Raw genomic sequence first — 24400 nt, 5'->3', positions numbered from 1 at the left:
CAGAATATTCATTATGCACTATGCAACAAACATGTCTGCTACTGTAATTGGGCAGTCGGCCACTGTTATCGGCCAAAGCCAGTAATCTCACAATGGCCAAATATTGGTCAGTTGCTCAGCTTGGCCCATATAATAGTCTATCACTAGTTTTTAATTAGCATGAAAGTAGACCAGTGGAAACAACTGACTACCACATGACATTTTGATGCAATTGCGATGTGTTCATCTGCATACTCATACACCTTTTTGGACTTCATTCGGCTTTGACAGGGTGTCTCAGAGTGTGGAGAAAAACCGTGCGCACCTATAGTCCATCACAGACCAGATCAAACTGGCTCAGGCCAGAGTCTAGAAGATCAAAGGAAGCAAAAAAGCCATGAAGGTGATGCAGACCTAATCACACACACAAAACACTCTTGACAGTCAGTCAGTCACACAGTGGAAGTTTAAACATTGTAGAAAAGAAAATTATTCTGGGGCATGGTAACTTAGTAACTGTCTGGAGAAGTAGGTGAATATGTGCTGTAGCAGTTGCATAACCTAGTGATTAATGATCTAGGCCGTTCAAACCCCACTAGGGCTCATCCATGAAGGTTGTAGGTTCAAACCTCACTAGGGCTGATCCATTAAGGTTGTAGGTTCAAACCCCACTAGGGCTGATCCATGAAGGTTGTAGGTTCAAACCCCAGTAGGGCTGATCTATGAAAGTTGTAGGTTCAACTCCACTAGGGCTGATCCATGAAGGTTGTAGGTTCAAACCCCAGTAGGGCTGATCTATGAAAGTTGTAGGTTCAACTCCACTAGGGCTGATCCATGAAGGTTGTAGGTTCAAACCCCAGTAGGGCTGATCTATGAAGGTTGTAGGTTCAAACATCACTAGGACTGATCCATTAAGGTTGTAGGTTCAAACCCCAGAAGGGCTGATCCATAATGGTTGTAGGTTCAACTCCACTAGGGCTGATCCATGAAGATTGTAGGTTCAAACCCCACTAGGGCTGATCCATGATTGTTGATAACCCACAGGGGCTGATCCATGAAGGTTGTAGGTTCAAACCCCACAAGGGCTGATCCATGATGGTTGTAGGTTCAAACCTCACTAGAGTTGATCCATGATTGTTCATAACCCACAAGGGCTGATCCATGATGGTTGTAGGTTCAAACCCCACTAGGGCTGATCCATGATTGTTCATAACCCACAAGGGCTGATCCATGATTGTTCATAACCCACAAGGGCTGATCCATGATTGTTCATAACCCACAAGGGCTGATCCATGATGGTTGTAGGTTCAAACTCCACTAGGGCTGATCCATGATTGTTGTAGGTTCAAACCCCATTAGGGCTGATCCATAAAGCTTGTAGGTTCAAACCCCACTAGGGCTGATCGCTTAAGGTTGTAGGTTCAAACCCCACTAGGGTGGTTCCATGAAGCTTGTAGGTTCAAACATCACTAGGACTGAATCATTAAGATTGTAGATTCAAGCCCCACTAGGCCTGATCCATGATGGTTAGTTGTTCAAACCCAACTAGGACTGATCCATGAAGGCTGTAGGTTCAAACCCCATTAGGGCTGAATCATTAAGATTGTAGGTTCAAACCCAATTTGGGTTGATCCATGAAGGTTGTAGGTTCAAACCCCACTAGGGCTGATCTATAAAGTTTGTGGGTACAGACACCACTAGGACTGACCCATTAAGGTTGTAGGTTCAAATGCCACTAGGGTGGGTCCATGAAGCTTGTAGGTTCAAACATCACTAGGACTGAATCATTAAGATTGTAGATTCAAGCCCCACTAGGCCTGATCCATGATGGTTAGTTGTTCAAACCCAACTAGGACTGATCCATGAAGGTTCAAACCCCATTAGGGCTGAATCATTAAGATTGTAGGTTCAAACCCCATTTGGGCTGATCCATGATGGTTGTAGGTTTAAACCCACTAGGACTGATCCATGAAGGTTGTAGGTTCAAACCCCACTAGGATGGATCCATGAAGGTTCAAACCCCAGTAGGGCTGATCCATGAAGGTTGTAGGTTCAAACCCCAGTAGGGCTGATCCATGAAGGTTGTAGGTTCAAACCCCACTAGGATGGATCCATGAAGGTTGTAGGTTCAAACACCACTAGGACTGAATCATTAAGATTGTAGGTTCAAACCCCATTTGGGCTGATCCATGAAGGTTTTAGGTTTAAACCCCACTAGGGCTGATCCATGAATGTTGTTGGTTCAAACCCCAGTAGTTTTGTTGCAATGAATACCACTTGGATTAAACAAAAACTTTAAAATGGAATCATTTATGAATCAACATTTTTATTTGGACTCAATAAATTCCCTTACTGTAAGTCACAATGTGTCAGCTAAATTACTAATTAGTAATTATTGCACAGTGTAAAGTGGTTATAAGTATGTTGTAATATGTGTTTGTGTAGGTATTCTCCAGTGCCAAATACCCGGCTCCAGAAAAACTGCAGGATTATTCTTCTATCATTATAGGTGCAGTTGATCCTGCCTCCCAAAAAGCAGCCTCGCTTTAAAGTTCAGAGCAAACTCTGCCCACAAGGCTCTGCAGGTGAACAGGTTCAGCCATTTGATTATAACCTCCTCCTCCAGTATGTCCTATTTCCTCTCTCTATACGCTCATTTCCAAGTGTATATACGTGTTTTATAGGAGAAGTTGATGTATTTGCCAGTGTGCGTGGACACTAAGAAGCGCTCCAGGGATGAGACTGAAGAGGGTTTGAGAAGTCTGCCAAAAAATGTCAGCTCGGTCAGCTCCATATTGCTGTTCAACACAACTGAGAACCTGTGAGTACACACACACCTACACATATTTGCTCAGTGTTGCATAAGCAAAATAACCTTATTAGCACTCATCATTATGTGTGTATGTTTTGTCTTGAATGCAGTTATAAGAAATATGTGTTTCTTGACCCACTGGCAGGAGCTGTGACTAAAACGCACACCACATTAGAGACGGAAAAGGAAGACAAACCATTTGATGCACCGCTGTCAATCACCAAGAGAGAGCAGCTTGAAAGACAGGTGAGATTTAGATTGTCCAGCCAAATGTGGATTATACAATAGTCTCACTCCCTTTTCTCTGAATCTGAGCATAGCTAGGCCATACCTATTTGTCACAGAAGACAGAACAGATCAATGATATGGCTGAAAACCATATGCAAGCTTGTCAGACGTTGAGTTGTATCTTTCAATCATTCTTTCTCAGAATGCAGAGAATTATTTCTATGTCCCAGACCTGGGGCAAATGCCAGAGATCGATGTGCCATCTTACCTGCCTGACCTACCTCATGTACAGTGCTGACCTCAGCCCAGGGTTTGGGCCATCCATTCCTTCCAGTGCCAGCATTCCCGAACGTCCCTCGTTTAGCACAGAGCATGATGAATCCAGTGGATCCGGTGAGAATATTTACCACATTCATTTGGAGCATATCTTTAATCTTTATTTTATGTGTGAAATGGATCTGTATTTAAAATTCATCATGAAATCAAAATGGACCCCATCAGTGCATGTTATTAAAAAAAAAAAAAAAGTTTGTTTTCGTAATTTTTTATCGGATATTTGATAACTTGCTCCACCTCTAAAACTACTTTTCTTCTCTGCTGACATCATTTAGGCAGCATAGGTTGTTGGTTTATATTAACCAATAGACATATAGCTATTCAGGTAGTACGTTCACCCATTTTTCACCATCCAATTTCCAAAGTCCCGCCCTACATTTTTTCTCTCTAAATATATATGAAATACATCATATTATGGAAGTAAAATAGGTTGAGAATTCCATTTTATGTTTACTTTAAAGACTCCCAATGATGTTTTCCTACAATCGGCTGAAGATATGTGTATTTTACATTTGTTTATTTCTTGCTTTTGTTTTCAAGACTCTCACTTTAGACTCGAAGCTCCTCCCCCATCTCCTCCCCCTCCCCCACCAGAGCCCAGTCTTGTATCAGCCCCACCCCTTGGAGCCTCCCCTGCCCCACCCCTTCCACTACTGCCTCCACCTATGGCACCAGACAGCACTGATGACACAAGTCAAGCTCCATCCACAGGTACAAGATTTATTTTTTCATATGTAACACCTTTGCAAATCTTTTAACCCTTTTGTGCTAACACATTTTGTGTTCCTGGTCAAAAATGACCGGCCCACTAAGATTGTTTATACATCTCTCATATTGCATATACGTATTATCACAAGATATTCCATGATATCTTCTTATCGACTTCTTTGTTACAAACTGAAATAAACTGAAATAAAAACAAAAAAATGTAAAGAAAATGGTCCAAATGTTTTTGTGTTTTCAGATACCATGTGAACAAAAATGAATCTAATTCCAATTGGGTCAAGTAAAAAGAAAAATCGTACAAAATCGTACACGTCAAAATAACCGAAACACAACATAAGGGTTAATTTATTCAAAATGAACATTATTACTCTAAATGTACTAACTATGTTACTCTTTGTAGGTGCATGATAGGTGTGGTAAAATTCACCCCTTCTAAAATGTTACAACCCTCGGATGGTTGAGCCAGACTGCTGGAGTCGATTCGGAATTCCGGCGGCATCGGCAAAGCAAAACTTCGGAACATAAAAGAAGGCAAGGTCTTAGAAGAAATAGAAAGAACAAGAGCAAGGTAAGATGCTTCAGAGTGTATCATATATGCATCATATTGAGAAGTGTGTTGCTGACTTACGAGTTTCACCTGGCGGATGATAAAAATGGTGAAAAAATCCCATGGACTTACATTGAAGGAAGAACTTGAGTCAAATCTAGAGACCAGAATATCATAGAGACTTGAAGGTGGACTCTTTTGACTTTGACTAAATAACCGTCATGCAACTACCCAGAATACCCTTGCAACCGCATAGCAACACCCTGGTAACCACTCAGGACACTCTAGCATTGTGAAGGTGACTAAAGTATGGGCACTCACATTATCTTCAGAATATAAAAAAAATCTGGTGTATATAATGTTGCAATATGAATATATCAAAACAAACCATATTAGTTTTTAAAACAAAAGGAATTCATTGTCATCTTGAGAAATGTTGTTTCAGTATTATTGATATAATGAAGAGTGTGTGGTATTTGGAAAGTTCAAAAGAGAAATGTTCTTTCATTAAAGCTGCTGTATTGACATTTGCTCTGAAATTGTCTGGCCCTGGACTTACTAAGACTTGCATATTTCAAGTTCTTCATTTATATTTTTTCAGTTGATAAACTTTAATTTACCATCGCTGAGAACTAATTACTAATGATTTACTTGATCAAGAGCAAATGCCACGTTTAAAATTTGAAAAAATTCAATTCAATAACAACTTTGTTTCTTGATATTACCTCTGTGTATTCATCATTTACTGTAGAATATTACAACGACATTAGATATGAGTGTTAAATTAGTGGCAGGGTCTTTTTCTTCCCAGAATGCATTGTAATGTGAAGTATTTGCAGATAAAGATATTAAACTAATCATCATCTTCTTTTCATCAGTTGGTGTAGTGGTCAGTGGAGGCAACCTCATGTCTGACCTGTTTAATAAGTTGGCCATGCACAGAAAAGGTGAGTCTGAAACAGGCCTCTTGGAATTATAATCATAATCGGCTGTTTCCTATTTTATATGTAATTATTATTAAATATTTGTATATATATTTATTTCATTTACACACACACACATACATACACACACATGCACACACACACACACACGCACTATACAGTGCATTCAGCACTTATTCAGACCCCTTCATTTTTTTCACATTTTTTTATGTTGTAGCCTTATGCTAAAATGCTTTAAATATTTTTTTTCACATGAATCTACACTCCACACTCCATAATGACAAAGCAAAAAACAGATTTTTTATAACTTTGCAAATTTATTAAAAAGAAAAACTGAAATATCACATTGCCATACGTATTCAGACCCTTTGCTATGACACTTGAAATTTAGGTCAGGTGCATCCCATTTCTCTGGATTATCTTTGAGATGTTTCTACACTTTGTTTTATTGGACATGATTTGGGAAACCTGTCTATATAAGGTCACACAGCTGAAAATGCATATCAGAGCAAAACCCAAGCCATGAGGTCAAAGGAACTGCCTGCAGAGCTCAGAGACAGGACTGTGTCGAGGCACAGATCTGGGGAAGGCTTCAAATTTATTTTGGCTACATTGAAGGTTCCCAAGAGCACAGTGGCCTCCATCATTCTTAAATGGAAGATGTTTGGAACAACCAGGACTCTTCCTAGAGCTGGCCGCCTGGCCAAACTAAGCAATCGGGGGAGAAGGGCCTTGGTAAGAGAGGTGACCAAGAACCTGATGGTCACTCTGGCTGAGCTCCAGAGATCTTGTGTGGAGATGGGAGAAACTTGCAGAAGGACAGTCATCACTGCAACACTCCACCGATCTGGGCTTTATGGCAGAGTGGCCAGACGGAAGCCTCTCCTCAGTGCAAGACACACAAAAAAAGCACCTAAAGGACTCTCAGACTGCAAGAAACAAGATTCTCTGGTCTGATGAAACGAAGATTGAACTGTTTGGCCTCAATTCGAAGCATCATGTCTGGAGGAAACCAGGCACCACTCATCACCTGCACAATACCATCCCAACGGTGAAGCATGGTGATGGTAGCATCATGCTGTCTGACACCAACAATCATGCCACGGTCCAAATCATTGAGATCACATTTTTCCCCCATTCTGATGGTTGATGTGAACATTAACTGAAGCTTCTGACCCATATCTGATGATTTTATGCACTGCACTGCTGCCACACGATTGGCTGATTAAATAATCGCATGGATGATTGTTGGTGTCAGATGGGCTGGTTTGAGTGGTCAACAGAGAATGACAATTAATCACCAGTCAAAATGAAATTGTGACAGCCCTAGTATAAAACCTTTATTTTAGTGCCTCAGCCTGACAGTCAGTACTGTGTTTTCGTGGTAGCTGACCCATTTTTTTATGTGAATATCTGACAGGTATCTCTGGCAAGGGTCCAGGGGGTGGAGACACTTCAGAAGCACATGACAGCTTCAGCGGAGCTTTCGGCAGGATGTCAGACATGATCCCACCCCTTCCAGCGCCGCTTCTTAATATCCACTGCAATCTTTTTTTTAAAGTTGTGTTTTTGATGTTTCGTTGGCTGAGCGATCAACTCCAAGGTGTACAATACAACCCTTTGAGCAGACTGTATGTCAGTCCCTCAGCCTAATCTTCATTCACTTCAAATATGGCATTTACACTAACTCATGTATTTGAATCCTAACTAATATTTCATGTGTCCAGATGAGAATGAATAAAAAAAGCTGGATGTACACTGGCGGCCAAAAGTTTGGAATAATGTACAGATTTTGCTGTTTCGGAAGGAAATTGGTACTTTAATTCACCAAAGTGGCATTCAGCTGATCACAGATATAGTCAGGACATTACGGATGTAAAAAAACAGCACCATCACTATTTGAAAAAAGTCATTTTTGATCAAATCTAGACAGCAGTCATCACTCCAACACCTTATCCTTGAGTAATCATGCTAAATTGATCATTTGGTACTAGAAAATCACTTGTCATTATATCAAACACAGTTGAAAGCTATTTGGTTCGTTAAATGAAGCTTAACATTGTCTTTGTGTTTGTTTTTGAGTTGTCACAGTATGCAATAGAGTGGCATGTCTTAAGGTCAATATTAGGTCAAAAATGGCAAAAAAGAAACAGCTTTCTCTAGAAACTCATCAGTCAATCATTGTTTTGAGGAATGAAGGCTATACAATGCTTGAAACTGCCAAAAAAAACTGAAGATTTCATACAAAGGTGTACACTACAGTCTTCAAAGACAAAGGACAACTGGCTCTAACAAGGACAGAAAGAGATGTGGAAGGCCAGATGTACAACTAAACAAGAGGATAAGTACATCAGAGTCTCTAGTTTGAGAAATAGACGCCTCACATGTCCTCAGCTGACAGCTTCATTGAATTCTACCCGCTCAACACCAGTTTCATGTACAACAGTAAAGAGAAGACTCAGGGGTGCAGGCCTTATGGGAAGAAATGCAAAGAAAAAGCCACTTTTGAAACAGAAAATCAAAAAGGTTAGAGTGGGCAAAGAAACACAGACATTGGACAACAGATAATTGGAAAAGAGTGTTATGGATCTTAACCCCATTGAGCTTTTGTGGGATCAGCTAGACTGTAAGGTGCATGAGAAGTGCCCGACAAGACAGACACATCTATGGCAAGTGCTACAGGAAGTGTGGGGTGAAATGTCACCTGAGCATCTGGACAAATTTCTTTCCAAAAGAGCAAAATCTGTTCATTATTCCAAACCTTTGGCCACCAGTGTATATTTTGATGTTTTGTTTTTTAAATGATATTCCTGCATTTTTCTGTTGGCTTTGTAGTTACAAAATCGAGTCTCAATCTAGTGGTCATGAGACCTTTAAATACCACATGCTCAGATTTGGGTCTTGGCTTAGGCCACGTCCACACTAATACGTTTCTCATTTAAAAACGCGCTGATTTCGTTACGTATACATGTCCATATAGGCTTGCAGTAAAAAGACTATACTTTAAAAAGGCTAGAGTGCCTGACTGTGCGTGAGACATAAAGGTTCACTGTAAAAATCGAAGTATACTCTAGCCGTAACACACTCAAACAAGACTATAGTCTACTTCCTGTGTACTAAAGGTGATATTTACCACCTCAACCAGTGGCCTGAACGATGTATTTTTAGGACACTCTAAAGTTTGGCCTGTTTAATTAGATTTTTATTGACAATTTAGTGATTTTGGAAAACATTGATAATATGGTGAAAAACATGAATATTGAGTTTTTGAAATGAATGTTGCTACAAATTCAATATTGTATCAATTTCAGTATAGCCACAAGACATAAACAACATGTGTGTTAACATGATTTTAGTTTGATAAAATAGCTTACTAACCTTTTCTGTGTAATGTTATAGACGATTTTACAACTTAGGGTTTATGGTGTTACAAGTTTTTAACGTCATGAACCCTAAAACGACCGTAAAAACAACTTAAACAACTTTTCAGCTCAAATAATACACACGTTTTAACAGAAGAATTAATGTAAGTGCTTTTATAAAATTATAAGCTTCACATTTCTGCAACTCCTAAACTGCCTAAATCATTTACAAGGCCTACGCTGTCAAACATGCATTATGCAGAACACACATAGTATATTTACACACACAGCTCAGCTCTGTCGAGTCGATGTCTCCTCAGAGCTGCGGTCTCTGTCGCTTCTCCAGAAAAAACTGCGGAATCAAATAAACGATCAGACAGTGAACATACTGCTAACAAATCCTGTCATCAACAACTTCCTCTCATTAGAGCAGACCTGCATAGAGAGAGCACAGCTGGAGAGCACAGACTCATATTAACACTTGTAAATGTGCTGTCTTGCTCATTAAAACAGCAGACAGCTGGATAGACGAACGCAAACGCTCAGCTATGATTGCATCCTCTACTCCAACTCGAATATTTATCCACAATTCACATTCAAAGGCTATGTTCAAAATGGCATACTACCTATCTTAAAGAAAGAAGTATGCTGTGCACAGTATACAGTATGGTGATAGCTTCAAAATGTATTATAATGATACAGTGAAGACCAGTTATTGAAGTAGTTTTGTTACATTTCATTACTTTTTACAATTTTTTAATGTTTAGTTGAATACTTGATACTGCTGGTAAAAAGGTTTTTGGGCTGCCGTCTGCAGTTTTTTTACACTCAAATTTAAAAGCTCACCATTTACACATACTGGGGACTAATTGCCAAAAATTGGTCTCATTTTTTCAGAAACTTCCCCAGATAAAATAAAAAAACTTTATTCATAATTGTTATTAATTATTCATAAATAATATTGCATGTGTTTACAATCTTATGATGAATAGATAAAAATTAAAAAACAAATTTTTTGTTGTTGCCCTAACTTTATAAGCATGTACAGATGAAGTCGGAAGTTTACATACACTTAGGTCGAAGTCATAAAACAAATTTTTTAACCACTCCACAGATTTAATATTAGCAAACTATAGTTTTGGCAAGTCGTTTAGGACATCTACTTCATGCATGATGCAAGTAATTTTTCCAACAATTGTTTACAGACAGATTGTTTCACTTTTAATTGATTATATCACAATTCCAGTGGGTCAGAAGTTTTCATACACTAAGTTAACTGTGCCTTTAAGCAGCTTGGAAAATTCCAGAAAATTATGTCAAGCCTTTAGGCAATTAGCCAATTAGCTTCTGATAGGAGGTGTACTGAATTGGAGGTGTACCTGTGGATGTATTTTAAGGCCTACCTTCAAACTCAGTGCCTCTTTGCTTGACATCATGAGAAAATCAAAAGAAATCAGCCAAGACTTCAGAAAAAAATAAATAAATTGTGGACCACAATAAGTCTGGTTCATCCTTGGGAGCAATTTCCAAATGCCTGAAGGTACCACGTTCATCTATACAAACAATAGTACGCAAGTCTAAACTCCATGGGCCACGCAGCCATCATACCACTCAGGAAGGAGACGCATTCTGTCTCATAGAGATAAATGTAGTTTGGTGCGAAAAGTGCAAATCAATCCCAGAACAACAGCAAAGGACCTTGTGAAGATGCTGGAGGAAACAGGTAGACAAGTATCTATATCCACAGTAAAATGAGTCCTATATCGATATAACCTGAAAGGCTGCTCAGCAAGGAAGAAGCCTCTGCTCCAAAACCGCCATAAAATACCCAGATTACAGTTTGCAAGTGCACATGGGGACAAAGATCTTACTTTTTGGAGAAATTTCCTCTGGTCTGATGAAACAAAAATTGAACTGTTTGGCCATAATGACCATCGTTATGTTTGGAGGAAAAAGGGTGAGGCTTGCAAGCCGAAGAACACCATCTCAACCATGAAGCATGGGGGTGGCAGCATCATGTTGTGGGGGTGCTTTGCTGCAGGAGGGACTGGTGCACTTCTCAAAATAGATGGCATCATGAGGAAGGAAAATTGTGGATATATTGAAGCAACATCTCAAGACATCAGCAATGAAGTTAAAGCTCGGTTGCAAATGGGTCTTCCAAATGGAGAATGACCCCAAGCATACCTCCAAAGTTGTGGCAAAATGGCTTAAGGTATTGGAGTGGCCATCACAAAGCCCTGACCTCAATCTGATAGAAAAATTGTGGGCCGAACTGAGAAAGCGTGTTCGAGCAAGGAGTCCTACAAACCTGACTCAGTTACACCAGTTCTGTCTGGAGGAATGGCCCAAAATTCCAGCAACTTATTGTGAGAAGCTTGTGGAAGGCTACCCAACATGTTTTTTAGAAAACTGCCTAAGATAAAAGCATATATGCTGTTGTGCTTTTTTGTTGTTGTGTATTTATGCTGCTTTTGTGCTGTTGTAAAGCACATTGGCCAACCTTGTGTTGTTTTTAATTGTGCTATATAAATATTTAAAAAAAAGAAAAAATATATAGATAGATAGATAGATAGATAGATAAAGTTTTTAGCTATTTGAGGCTTACAGCTGCAGTGATCGCCACATAAAAGAGACATTTGTATTTGATGTCTTACAGAAATCATACTTCACTTTGTGATTCTTTTGAAAAACTTTCAAACTGTGGAATTAGGGCAACAAATAAATTTTGTTCCTGAGAATGAGAGCTTTCATTTGATATATGGTTTGTCTGTTTAAGTGCTATTTCAAAGACTTTTATATTCATAAAAACATTTACTCCCTTAAGTTGTTCCAAACCCAATCCAAAAGGAGAAATTTGCTAGAAGAAAAGTGAATAGTGACTGATACTAGCATTCTGCCTAACATTTCCTTTTGTGTTCTATGAGTTATTGATGACAGAATTGTCATTTTAAGGTGAACTATCCCTTTAAGCAATTGGCTCTACCTACCAATAGATTGATTGAGAGCTTGCATGCACAGATTCTCAATCAAGGCCTTCCCAGGACTTTTACCATCTACACGAGGCTACGACAGGAGCAGAGAGACACACAGAGTTACAGATAACACATTTGTTTCCGACAGTTCCCATATGTAGCGTCCTTTATAAAGTCTCACCATGTGCTTGTCCGGGTAAGCCATCTTCTCTTGCAGCTCCAGTGACTTTATGTTGGGATACAGCATTCCAACCATAATGATACATCTAAACACATGCATACATGCAAAGAGCTTTATGTTTCATTCAAACATCAAACAGGAACATACTTTTTTTGGAAGAAATTTAATACAAGCCCATCATAGACTGATTGTCCTAAAATTTCTAAAGTGTTTCTTCAACTTCGGGCACCTTCAGCACTGTGGACATCTAGAAAGTAAAGTCTTGTGAACATTTTCACACTCTCACTGGTTTATTTTTTACATTTGTCTACTAACAATGTCCAAAAGTTTTTGTACATGCATCACAGAAGATTTGCCATTTTTGTCAATTTTGCTGAACGTCATGATATTCACACCACAGTGTCATTTCCAGCACATCTCAATTACTGTATTGTTTTTAATAGAATTCTGTGATAAAAATTAAATTTTAGCGTTTTTGAAATAAAATGTCAGACTTCTTTGTCTTGCTAAGATAATTTCATAGCTAACATTTAATATATCCTAAATACCCACAATTTAATAACAGGGTTCCCATGCGTCCTGGAAAACCTGCAATTTTGCAATGCAGTTTTCCAGTCATGGAAAAGTCATGGAAAATGAGAAAAATTCATAAATGTCCTGGAAAATAATTAATTGTCCTGGAAAATATTTATAATAAAACTGTTTGACTGTGTTGCTAACATGGTTTTTGTTACATGTATAAAAACATGGTAATGATTGGGACTCAGGATAGGTGTCAAATACACAAATTCGTATAGTTTTGTCACTGCCGGCAGATGCACATTGTGAAACGACGTTAACAATTGACCGTCATTAACGAAGCCCTGTACCGTACATTCTCTGCTCATCTGCTGTCATCTCTGCTTTGCTCCGACGAAATAGTTTAAGGATTGATAAAGTGAACATTGCTGTTATGTTAACTAAAACATTTGAATTGTAAACCTTAGACAACGGTCGATGTTCAGACTGCTGATGTTTTTGAAAATTAGTTCACAGATGAGGTGGTAGCATTGTGATGTGGCCTGTACACCTTGGGATGTTAATTAATTTTCAATAATAAATTAACAATCACGCTTATACTGTGGTTAACACATGTAGGGCCCTATGATTTCTACGATGTGGAATCATTAAATCCAGTAATATAAATGGCATTAGCTACATGAATAATACGCAGAATGTCTCGGAATTTTACATATTTGGGGGGAAAAAAAGAATGTTTGAATGCACAAATAATCAAATTAAAATTGCGATGTCCTAGTGTGATTTTTAAACTGTGTAATCTGCATGTGCTGCACGCTTTAAAATTAATATGTGTAATGAATTCAGAAAAAATAACCATAATATACATCATGACCTCTCTTGTGTTTTTGCTTAAACATTAAGTGTAGATTTTTTCATATATACTTATATATATTTTTTGAGCAAATAAAATATCCTGGAAAATTGTGCCTTGAAAAGTGGGAACCCGGAATAAATTTTTTTAAAACATTTTGCACAATTTGGCAAAATTACAGCTTGATTGGAAATGAAGCCCAATAAAAATATTCTGCTCAAGTGATATTTACTTTGAAATTTCTTTCTTTTCTTTAAACATCACTTGTCTCATATTTCATCTCAAGCATGCACACTTTTGTCCACTTGGTTAACAAGTACACTAAGTAAAATAATTATATGGCAGTAAATTATGACAGCAAAAATACTGTGGGGACAGCTGTAATTTTTGATTCTCTTTTCATATTCGTAGGAGGGGAAGAAACAGATCACACCCCCCGACACTGCATTACACAAGTTAGACAGAACACGGCCCATCTCTTCCATCTAATGTAAGTAAACAAATAGAGTTAAAATTCTTATCATGCTGAAGTCATTTTATTTTATTTTTTTCAGTGTTAAAATAATTTCTTCCCAGTTTAACCCTTAACTGTGGCATTTTGTTTGTGTTACACTATAAGAGAGATATACTAAAGAAATAGGGGTGGAATGAGGTCCCAGGTCACTAAAGACCCAAGGTATGCGTTTAAGGGTTAATATGCAAAGTCAACTATAAGTAAGCCTTTCACATTTTGTAAGCATTCATTTTGCTTGCTAATTTAAATCACAAGAAAAGTTTAGTTGAAAAACACTATTATTAATGTGCATTTTGTTGCCATAATTTAAAATGAGCAGTTTTTTGTTGTGCTTGCATCGGGCCATCTGTGACATTTTGGTTTGCGTGTGTATGTCTTACCATCTGTGGTGTGTCCCTAGTTTGAGAAGTGAACTCCAACTGTTGTCCTGAGGGGCCAGCACAAAGGACTATGGATAGGATGTTCTCAGGGTGTATGACATGACCTGAAGACATTATACCACAGTTACACATCATAAATAACACTGCAAAAAGTAATACACACGCAATATGCACGCACAAAATCGCAAACTCACCACATGAGAATTCTAAAATACGGTCTTCCGTTACCCCTGCTGAAAACAAAAACTGCTCTTTAAAATCTGTAACCTGCAACACAATAATACAAAAACAGTTATTACACAGCATACTACACAATGTCATTCTTTAATGAGTTTGTTTAAAGTTATGTAACCGAGGCAGCTGTGTCACTATATCTATTAGTCCATGTGAAACTAATGGTTCTGTGTGTGTGTCTGTGTGTGTGTGTGTGTGTGTGTGTGTGTGTGTGTGTGTGTGTGTGTGTGTGTGTAAGCAAGCTAACAGGCTGCATGGTTCCCCCAGCGATGATCACAGCCCTGCACTCCTGGACAATCTGTGCAAAGTGAACTGTGGCATTCAGCAAGAGAAATTTCAGACTGCTCTGGGAAAGACATGCTGGAGAGAGAAAGGAAAGAGAGGGATTTATGTGTGAGAGAGAATTTCAAAAGGTACATGCATGAATGTATTATGTGTTCTCTCAAACTCTGCTAACTCTGCCTTTGTATCATGACTTGTCCATCTTTGATGGCATTAGTGAGAGAAAATAGGAAACTCTCAACCAGCATCATTGGTGAAGCCATGACGGGTCTGTCCTCTACTGCCCCCTGCTGTTCTGCAAGATCTACAACATCAACAAGTACATTGTTACATTTTCTAAAGAAAAATGTAAAGCTGGCATGTGCAAAATTTGTTGCCACAATGCTTGATTGTTGTGGATGGTTTCCAGGTCATTGCTAAGTAGTTGCTTACTAGCGCAACACAAAAAGACCAGATATATTTATTAAGAAAGTATAGAATCAATTTTGATTTCACAATGACTTTAAATGTTATCTTTTTGTAGTAGTTTAGAAGCAGTCTGGTAGTACATGTTTATGGGGGTGTAAGACTGTACCTGTAGGTTTGTTCTGCAGTGTCTGGAGGAAATGCCCAAGTCCTTCAATACAACGATTCTCTTTGTTATTAGAAATGGAGTGTGTGTTTACACTGCTGCCTTCGTATTCCTCCACAAATCCACACAGCTACACACAGGACACAGAGCATCAGTGTGTGTTTTTGTGCACTTTTTAACCCTTGTGCACTGTTCGGTCATTTTTTTATCAAAATACATTTTGTTTCTTTAATACAAACAGCATATTTCAGCTGAGTGGCTCGAAGCCTGGTTACTTTTCCTATATTTGCTATCTGAACACACCCAAAAAATTTGGACTGGATAGGTTGCGTGACAAAAAAAAAGTGACCGTTGTGTTGTTTGCGGCCAAATTTGACCGACCATAGGAAATGAATGGGCAAGATTATAACACAGAGCTTTTTTTTTTTTTTTTTTTTTTTTTTGGAATTTGTCAAATAAAATCAATAATTCAACCACAATGCAGAACACACACACACACACACACACACACACACACACATGAATGGGTGAGACCATAAAGCATTCACAAAGCAAAACACACACGCATGCACACAAATACAACTTGTTACAACATGGAATGATCTTTGCAGCCATCTGCTGGTTATTTTTGTCCTGTGGTTATTTATATTTATGTTAAAATAGAGTCATAAATGTGTCCGCCTACTCACCTTCCTGCTGATCATGCTCTTCTCAAAGTATTTCTGAACCTTAAAAAGACAAATGGATTAAACTATATTAAGAATGTCAAATTGATATTGGATGAAAGTCATCTAAATTACTTGATTTGTATCAGTACATGTAGAAATTAGTTTTCATTTCCAGAATGCACTGAAGTACTCGTAGTAGCTTAAAAAGGTTTATGTTATCAACTTGAGTCTTGAACAGGAAGTCATTAACAGTCAGCAGCTCACTTCCTGTTGTTTAAAGAAATTCAAAATGAAACATTTTTAGAGAAATAGTCAATGTAAGAGGAAAACAACAAGCAGCAGTCAGAAGTGTTTTAGATTGAGAGTCTGTGGTTTGTGTTTGTTTACCAGGTTGATAGGACTGGGTGTTTGGATTCTGACCCACTTTAGCTGTTAACACACACAACAGCAATAAATCAGTCTGAAGAAGACAAAAAACACAAATACAAAACAATATCACACACGACTGACCTCCAAGTGTGCGTGCAACACAAAGAGGATCTGTTTGATGTACACCAGATTCTTGGCCTTCAATCAACTTCTGCGAGAGACACATCCATCTAACACAATGACATTTATGCTAATACATTAAACATAATGATAATGTCAGCTAATGTATATATAAATATATATATATATATATTTAAAAATAATATTAATTGTTTGAAAAGGAGTGTTTATATTTAAGAGGATGTTGTTTTACCTGTAGTGCTCACAGTACTGGGAGAGTTGTGAATGAGCCCTGCAAAGCTGAAAAATGAAACGACACTCATTAGACAACTATGCATATATTTAGTTCTGGTCGATTAGACTGTGTTAGTGTATGTGTGTACCTGTGCACCGCTGATTTCTGCACTGTGTATGGCTGAGATCATGTCAGTCAGATTACGAGCCTCATCAATAATCTCAATCTGATCCTTGAGTTTTATCCCGGACGCTTTGCGAGTGGATGCATGGAGCAAAGACTGATAGGGTAACATCACCACCTATAAGAGAGAGACAGATAAAAATGGCAACAGTTTTAGAGCTCTTGTATGAATGACGAGTGTATCCCAAAGCAGTGGTTCCAACTGGTGGGTCGTAGATCTGTTCTGATAGGGTTGTGAACAGCAAGAATAAAGGGGTTTCCACCCTTTATGACCAATTAAATTGCATTACCTTTTTTCCAGTTTTTCGATTGTTTTTCTATATAAACATGCACTAGACGGACATCTCTGACCATTGCGCTGTCTTGCTGTCTTGTTAAAAAGAATGGCAATGCATCTCAAGATACCTGCATTTTGTTATACAGTGACAAGAAAAAGTATATGAACCCTTTTGAATGACCTGCATTTATGTATAAATTTGTTTGATCTTCATCTTAGTTACAATAATGAACAAACAATCTGTTTTAACTAATTATTGTATTGTTCTTGTACATATTGAATACATAAAGTATGTGAACCTCTAGGGCTAATGACGTCAACAAAAGCTCCTAGTCAAGAGTTTGCAAACCTGGCATCCAATTATTGAAATGAGATTGGAGGTGTGGGTTAGAGCTACTTTGACTTATAAAAAACACTCAAACATTTTGATTTCGCTATTCACAGGAAGCATCTGCTGACGTGGACCATGCCTCGCAAAAAAAAAAAAAAAGATCTCAGAAGACCTATGATCAAGAATTGTTGCTTTGCATAAAGCTGGAAAGGGTTTCAAAGTTATCTCGAAGAGCTTAGATATTCATCTGTCCACAGACAAACTGTCTATAAATGAAAACGGTTTAGTACTGTGGCTACTCTCCCTAGAAGTGGTTGTCCTGCCAAGATGATTCAAAGCGCACACCGCAGAATGCTCAATATGGTAAAAGAGAACCCTAGAGTGACAGCTGAAGACTTGAAGGAATCATTGGAACTGGTTAACATCTCTGTTCATGAATCTACTATACGGAAAACATTAAACAGCCATGGTGTAGTTGGGGGCCTGGGTAGCTCAGTGGTAAAAGATGCTGGGTACCACCCCTGGAGTTCGCTAGCTCGCTAGTTCGAATCCCAGGGTGTGCTGAGTGACTCCAGCCAGGTCTCCTAAGCAACCAAATTGGCCCGGTTGCTAGGGAGGGTAGAGTCACATGGGGTAAACTCCTCATGGTCATTATAATGTGGTTCGTTCTCGGTGGGGCACATGGTGAGTTGAGCATGGTTGCCACGGTGGGTAGAGTGAAGCCTCCACACACACAATGTCTCCGTGGCAACACACTCAACAAGCCACGTGATAAGATGCACGGGTTGACGGTCTCAGACGTGGAGGTAACTGGAATTCGTCCTCTGCCACCCGGACTAAGGCGAATCACTACACGACCATGAGGACTTAAAAGCACATTGGGAATTGGGCATTCCAAATTGGGGAGAAAAAAAACAAAAAAAACATGGTGTATATACTGTATGCTACAAATGCTGTTAATTAAGCTTAACTTGTATTGAACCCGGAATATTCCTTAAACACAAAAGTAGTCAATATCGTATCAGTCATTGAAAAACCAATATTGGTTGATCTCTACTGAACATCCCCTTACTCTACTGTATAAAAGCACAATATTTATATTATATATTATATTTTTAGAGCAGAGAAAATCTTGAAAATTGTACATTCACCATAGACACTTCCATGACTTTTCCAGGCCTGGAAGACACCATTTTTGAATTCCCTGATATTTCCAGTATTTCCATGACCGTGAGATCCCTGAAATAAAAACAATGTAACTAACATACAGTAGTTAGGACAGCAAAATAAATAGGCTCATCAACTCTTAAAAGGGAGGAGAAAGCTCTTTCAATTTATTTGTTGTTGACGTCAAATGAAGTGCATCTAATGAAACTCTACAGTATTTTGCTACAAATTCATCTGTCTTTTTGTAGAAGCTAGCCAGATTAGACAGATGCCAACATGGACAGTTGGATATTAAATATGGGTTCACATGCAACAAAGACAAACATAGTTTGTACTGACCACAATGTGTTTTATGCAGTGAATTATCGGCTGCTGAGAGCATGAAACTTTCTAAATTTAAGAAAAATGAAAAACTCTCAGTAGCATTGTATATTGTTGGGCCTATGCAGTTCATGATTATATTGGTACATTGCAATGTTCGATTTGAATGAAATGTTTGTTTACTTTTGCGTTGTGTTGGTTTGACACTTGGGTCCTATACAAAATCTTGGAGTAAAGCAAAATCAGTTGAGAACCATTTATCTATGGGGGGGTGTGTGTGTGTGTGTGTGTGTGTGTATACACCTGAGCTGCAGGTATGGCCATGTGAGTGCTGTAATAAGGGCAGGTGTTGTAGGAGCTGTTCCATGTCTCACACCTTCACAAGCACCTCATCCCACATCGACATCAAATTCTCAAAACCCGAGAAGGCACACACCGCCTTGTCCACACCGTGATGGCACTTCAGCTCAGAGTCTGGCGCCTTTTCTCGTTTCTCTGTAATTGTATTAAACACTTACATCATTATGATGAAAATATTAATGTCTGACACTCCCGATTATGTAATCAGTTTGTCAATTGAAACAGCAAAAATGCTATGTTTAAATTGGCAGAGTTTGTGTTTCTCACCATGTTGTGTTTTTATGCATTTCCAAACAGCGATCGTTCATCATTTGGACGTTTCAGAGCCGCACGACCTCTGAATTAATGCACAGGTTCTGAAAAAGGCAAAATGAAATGGGTATGACATCATCTGTTTTGCCTTTCATGGATACATCAATGTGTTCATATGAATGCAATGTTGAGAACCGGCCCAGGGCAAGCATGACTATGACTAGTGCTCATAAATAGGGTTAAGTACTGCAGAGTACCTGTAAGTGATTTTAAATTATAGTGACACTGCAATCACAAGAACCGATTAGTATGCATGCTTACCTGTCTGGACCCTAGATTAACCAAACAAACCATGGCCCCGTACGGACTCTTCTGTACCTCGTGCACAAACTCAGCCAGCTGAGAGTGAGTTGGACTACAATAGTAAATCTAAAGACGTGCACATTACCATATTAAACATGCACAAACACCTTGCAGTTCACTGAAACAGGGAGGAAAGAGTAAACATGCACCTTAGTGACATGATCATCTTCGAGATCTTCATCATCGTCGTCATCACACAGCCTGGGGAGGGAACAGTATGAGAATTGAAGGTTGGAAGACACACCCACCCACTGAATTATTCATTAATTAATTAACACAATCAATACCTGCTCTTGGGCGTGGCTTCCTCATCACTCTCGTATTCGGCTACAATAAGCCCCTCCTCTTCTGGATTGTGTGCTTCTGACTCCACCCCCTCTTTGCTGAGATGCAGCAACTTAAGTCTCGTCATCTTCAGTGGCCTGTTATATATATATACACACAAGATTTAATATATATAAGCAATGAAGTGTGTGAGGCTGTGCTATATGGTGAATAATATAGCAGCACCGTTGTTGCTATTTTCACAATAAAGCACACTCTTGAGGATATATATTGTTATCAAAATGTTAAAGAAATTCATCCTTCTAAATACACTAAATACCCAAAATTTATAAGCAAGCTCAAAGACTCCTTTTTCTCTTCATGGTATATCGGAGCTGGGCATTGTGTCTCATCATCTCCAGCCTCTCCTCTCTCCTTTTCCTTTTCAGCTCCTCATCCGAAATGAAAGAGGAGGCTTAATAAACCCCTTACATACACATGACTTGTTTTGAATGATCTTGAATAAGAGCTCTTATACTTTTAACCTGTTCACCATGTCTCTCTCTGCCTTCTTCTGCACAAACTCAGACACTCAGTCTGGCTCTGATGGCTTGGTGGTTTTATTTCCATCCATCAGAGCATCAGATTCTTTTTTTTGGTCTTTTGGTCTCTCCATCCAGAAATCTGGCTGCCTCATGATTCTTCTTCTCCTCATAGTCTCTCAGCCATGTCAGTGCACCACAAATAAGACTCAAAGACTTACCCTGAACAATCAAACAAAACAAAGGTTATACATTTATCTCAAAGCACTGTTCCAGGTTCAATACAAGTTAATCTATGACATGCAGTCGATTACCTTTTATCTGACTTATCGGACTTGTCTGTCAGTTTGAAAACACAACAAGCCAAAACTGTGTTTCCAGTAATGCATGTACAATAGAAGTCTATGGGGCAAAGCATTGCGCTGGAATGAATTTTAAAGGAATATTCTGTGTTCGATACAATTTAAGGTCAATTGACAACATTTGTGGCATAATATTAATTACCACACACAAAAAAAAAATTAACATCCCTTTTCTTTTAACTCTTTAAGCTCGGAGCCCGTGAGAAAAAAAAAGCACAATGCACAATGTTACATATGGCCACCAGGAGATGGCGCCATGTAAATGACACAAACCCATTGATGCAAAAGGCACTCATTCTGTTAAATCTCATTACTAAAATCATGTCTCCATGCAATGCAAACCTTTAGTCATTGTTGTGTTTGCATGTTTAATTAGTTCGTATGTACAGTTATTATGTTTTATTTGTTTGGAGATGTTTTTGGACACTATGATAAATTATATTTGTAATGCTATAACTTTTGATTGCTTTGTCATATCAACACAACATTTTTCTCAGATACAGTTGACATGATTGGGAACAAAACAAAAGCAGTTTTTCGGAGCCACCTTATTTACACCCAGAGATATATGATGTCAGCAGTTTTTTCAGCAGTCTCTGTATCATAATCTATATCATTACATTTTTTTTTAAGTTTTCTTTACGATGATACCAAACACTCGACCCTCCTTGTTTGTTTTGTGTTTTTTTTTTTTATTATTTTTTTTTTTTTGGGGGTCGATTTATAAGCCTTTAATTTCAGGTATGCCACTGAAACAGGAAATCTTTAAAAACACCCACAGAGCTTAAAGGGTTAAAAAACAAGTTTACAGTGAGGCACTTACAATGGAAGTGAATGGGGCCCATTTTAGGAGTGTTTAAAGGCAGAAACGTGAAATTTATCTCAGTGAGTTAAGACGCTGACTACCCCTGGAGTCGTGAGTTTAAATCCAGAGTGTGCTGAGTGACTCCAGCCAGGTCTCCTAAACAACCAAATTAGCCCGGTTGCTAGGGAGGGTTGAGTCACATTGGGTTAACCTCCTCGTGGTCGCTATAATGTGGTTCTCGCTCTCGGTGGGACGCGTGGTGAGTTGTGTGTGGATGCCGCGGAGAATAGTGTAAAGCCTCCACACGCGCTACGTCTCCGCGGTAACGCGCTTAACAAGCCACGTGATAAGATGCGCGGGTTGACGGTCTCAGACGCGGAGGCAACTGAGATTCGTCCTCCGCCACCCGGATTGAGTCACTACGCCACCACGAGTACTTAGAGCGCATTGGGAATTGGGCATTCCAAATTGGGGAGAAAAAAAAAAGCACTTACATTAATTCTTCTGTTAAAACTTCTGTACTATTTGAGCTGTAAAGTTGTTCAAGTTGTTTTACGGTCGTTTTAAGGTTTAAGGTTACGTCTTCATGGCAACAAAGTTGCAAAGTTGAATATAACCACACAGAAAAGGTTAGAAAAAAAAAATTCCTCATCAATAAACCTCATCTTGTGAAATATATAGGCTATAAAAAGCATCATTTGGTAATTACTAACATATATAGCATTGTAACAGAGCCAAGTCCCCAGTGTATTTCAATCTTGTTTATAGTTAAAAGTCCAGCATTATGTACCAAATCTTAATTTTTCTGGTTATTATTAGGACTGTGGTTGCACACTAAACTGCTTTTGGGATTTTATTCATTTTGGACTCTTGGTCTGTGCCTGTCATAGTAAGAAAAGACTAAGAAACATTTCATTATTCTATAAATCGATAAAAATAAAAAACTATTGGCCGATTAATCGGTTATCGACCTTTTCCACCACCTTGGTTATCGGTATCAGCAAAATCCACTATCGTTCAACCTCTAGTATTTACTTTTTGATACTGAAGTATTTTTAAAAGCAGGTACTTTTTCATTTTACTTAAGTAGTATTTTAATGGAGGACTTTTATTTAAGTGATAAATTGGTGTGGTATTTGAGTACTTTTTCCACCACTGAAAATCACTTGCATTAATTATTCTGTTAAAACTGGTGTATTACTTGCTTTGAAGTTGTTATTACAGGGTTTACAGTGTCGTCATGGCAACGAAATTGTGAAATGGGATACAACTTCACACAGAAAATGTTAGTAAGTGATTTTATCACACTAAAATCATGTTTACACACATATCCTTTATGTCTTGTGGCTATACTTTTGAAACAGTGAGTATTTTAATGTTTACGGATTGGCCCTATTCACTTCCATTGTAAGTGCCTCAATGTAACCCAGATTTTTTTTTTTTTTAAAGGGACAGGTCCAAATGAGTTTTTGTGGTAAGCAAAATTATGCCACAAAAGTTGTCGATTGAGCTTGCCTTGTATTGAAGCCGGAATTTTCCTTTAAAATATATGTTGTTTCGAAAGTATGGCCACATGACTTAAACATTATGTGCTTTAACATACGATTAATGTGATAGAAACGCTTACCAACTTTGTCTATGCAAAGTTATTTAAGCTTCTGTCATGAGAATGTAAAGACGTTAAACCCGGTAACATTCGCATGATAAGGGCAAGGATATCAGATCAGTAACTATTTATATACATATACCCACTGGCAGGGGTGTAGATTCCGGGGGGAATGGGGGGAGGTAACCCCCCAATAATCAAAACAAGCAAGTACAACAGCATGTCATAGATACTGTTGGCAGAGTTTGAACGTTCCTTAAAATAAGAGGGTTGATGAAGTGATTTGATCTGCATACTAACCGTGCCAGTGGGACTCTCAAATATACAGACTTTTCCCTGATCCAGAGCAGTATACAGTGCCTCCATAAAGTTCTCTTGGTTAGGATAGGACTGGAACGGGAAGGGAAACCGACCACTCTTGCCGTCCATGATATATAACCAGAATCAGACTTCTCCAGGAGTCCGATTCCTACACAGAGACCAAACAGCACATTAACTGAACAGTTCAGCTGTATTTGGGCCAGTTAAACTACTGACATAAAACTGTGATCAGAGGTCCATTCATATCTAAATCCGCCTGTGTTTGCGGAAAATTCATTAATTACTGTAAAAGTACCTGAAGAGATGTAAGGATACCACAAGTTACTGCATTTAAAAGAAAAACAAGTCATGCCAGTGTACACTTCCTCAAACAAACCCCACAGTCTTCTGTCTCAGCCAATGTAGCTAAAC

The 24400-nt window shown here is 38.5% G+C and overlaps 1 pseudogene; it reads right to left on the bottom strand.

Annotated features, from left to right (window-relative positions):
• Positions 1-4101: 4101 nt before the first annotated feature.
• On the bottom strand, positions 4102-24400 carry LOC127455823 (ATP-dependent DNA helicase DDX11-like; annotated as a pseudogene).

Source organism: Myxocyprinus asiaticus, chromosome 18, assembly GCF_019703515.2.
Source record: "Myxocyprinus asiaticus isolate MX2 ecotype Aquarium Trade chromosome 18, UBuf_Myxa_2, whole genome shotgun sequence".
Taxonomy (NCBI): domain Eukaryota; kingdom Metazoa; phylum Chordata; class Actinopteri; order Cypriniformes; family Catostomidae; genus Myxocyprinus; species Myxocyprinus asiaticus.
The sequence above is the reverse complement of the archived record's forward strand: the minus strand, read 5'-3'. Positions and strand labels throughout refer to the sequence as shown.